Below are 2,431 nucleotides of genomic sequence, written 5' to 3'. Positions count from 1 at the left end.
GTAATGAATTTATGCGTGGGGGAGTCGGAGTTATTATAAAGAGGCATCAAATTGCACCCTTGCTGAGCTGGTTTAGAGCCCGTTTGTCAGGATAGGAGCTGGGGTGTTGGAAAGCGCGTGGACAATGGGGGGGGTCAGAGTCTCAGTTTTCGGTTCTGCCCAGGAGCTGCGCACCTCTGGCAACATCATTGCTCCGATACCGAGGGCTTCCTGCGGGAGTGATGCTCCACGTCCCCGGTGCCTTTAGTTTTTAAGTCCGCTCTGCGATGTGAGCGTTCCCATTGCACTGACAAGGAAACCAAGGTTCAGAGGGGAGAGAACAGGAGACAAGGCTGCACAGCCGGGAAGTGACGGAGCTCAGGTTTACACCAAGCACAGGGCCATTGCTTCCAAGACCTCCTGAGCTTTGTAAACGCCCAGGGCCTCAGTTTGCTCTTCCATGGAGTGGGTTTTGAGGCTTGGTAGGTGTTCACTGGCTTTTTTGTTTGTTTGTTTGTTTGTTTGTTTGTTTTTGAGGTACTGGAGATGGAACCCAGGGGCATTCTGCCTTTGAGCTACACCCCCTTAGCCCTATTTTTTATTCTTGATTTTGAAACAGGGTCTCACCGAGTTGCTAAGGCCTCACTAAGTAGCCGAGGCTGTCCGCGAACTGCGATCCTCCTGTCTCAGCCTCCCAAGTGCGGGGATTACAAACGTGCGCCGCCACGCCCTGCTCACTGGCTCTCTTGACATGTCTCTCTGCCCGGTGGCCCCTGTGACTGCAGGCCTGCATCAAATTCATGGGGACCACGGGGCTCAGAGAATGTCTGTGAGAAGGACGCTTCTCAGCCTCCGTTTCCACCCTTCTTAAGACACGAGTAATAATACCAGACCCGCAAACAACAGCAGCAACAAAACAACCAAAAAACCTGCCTGGGAGAGGCCCTAGGAAGACTGAGAGACATGCGAGGGAATTAAAGTTGCTGGCCTGTGCAGGTGCTGGGCAGTCCCTCCTGCCTTTTCCATGTCTGGGGCTGCCGGAATGCTGTTTTCTGGGTCCCTCCCTGGTCCAGGCTCCGGCCTCTCCATCTCTCCCTTATCTATGGACGTGCTAGGGAAGGAAGGTGGATGAGGTGAAGGGTCCAGCGGTCCACTGGCCTGAGTAGTCAGTTGATCTTGCTTCAAGGACTCCGCCACTTCAGCTGGCCGGCCTTGGCTGAGCAACACTCAGCCTCTCCAGATTCTGCTGCCTCCTCCAAGGAAGGGGAGTGGTGATAAGAGGTCCTGCTCCTGCTCCGAGTCTGCTCAGCCCTCTGGTCCGTAGACCTGGATCCGACTTCTGCCTCCTTTATCTTCTCTGTTAGGTGTTTCCAGCAGCGCCCAGGGACCGACTGCTCGAGGACCCGCTGCGGACAGCGTTGGCCCTGTGACAGTCAACGGTGAGAGTCTCATGTCTGCAAAGAGGGTTGGTGGCTGTGGATGGGGTGGGAGCACGGGAAGCGGGGTTCTGGCGCTGCTCGCCCCTGGGTTCTGAAAGCTTGTCTGGGACCAAGTTCACAGCACCACGTGCCTCTCCTTCCCCAAGGGGAAGAAGATAGGGTTGTTGTTATGGTCTGGATATAAAATGTCCCCCAGAGAAGCTCATGCGTTTAGTCAATGCAGCTGGATTTGGAGGTGCTGTACAGCTGGAGGCGGGGTGGGTTGCTGGGGGTGTGGCCTTAGGGACTGGATCTGACCCCGGCCCCCTCCTTTTTCTGGCTTTGCTTCCTGGCTGCCTTGAAGGGGGGGGGGGCGCTGCTTTTCCTCCTCCGCCATGCCCTGAAGCCCTGCCACCAAGCCAATTTTTGCCTTGGAGCCAGCTGGTTTCAGACTCACCTCTGACACCATATGCCCTCAATAAACCTTTCTCCATCTAAGTTGTGCTTGTCAGGTATTTGGGACACGGTGATAGAAAAGCTGACTCAAACACTTGTCAGCAGGATAGTCTCTGGCCAGGCACAGCGGTACACACCTGTCGTCCCGGTACTTGGGAGGCTGAGACAGGAGGATCACAGTGTCAAGGCCAGCCTCAGAAAGCCAGCAAGGCCCTCAGCAGCTTAGTGAGACCCTACTTCAAAAATAAAAAGCAAAATAGGATTGGGGGTGTAGATCGGAGGCTGAAGACCCCTGGATTCAATCCTTAGTAAAACACACACACACACACACACACACACACACACACACACACACACACACATACACACACACACACACACACACTTGGATAGACTCTGAAACTCGGATTTGAATTACAGCTCTGGCTTCTAGCTTTATGATCTCGGGAAAACTGACTCCAGCTCTCCAGCCACATTTTTTTTTTATTATAAAGAAGAACATTTTTTTTTTAACAATTTTTTTATTGAACATAAATAGTATACATTTAAACTATATTTGGTGCCCTCTCCCCTCACCC

This window comes from Muscardinus avellanarius, assembly GCF_963383645.1.
Source record: "Muscardinus avellanarius genome assembly, chromosome: 21".
In the NCBI taxonomy this organism is placed as follows: Eukaryota; Metazoa; Chordata; class Mammalia; order Rodentia; family Gliridae; genus Muscardinus; species Muscardinus avellanarius.
Note: the sequence above shows the minus strand (reverse complement) of the source record.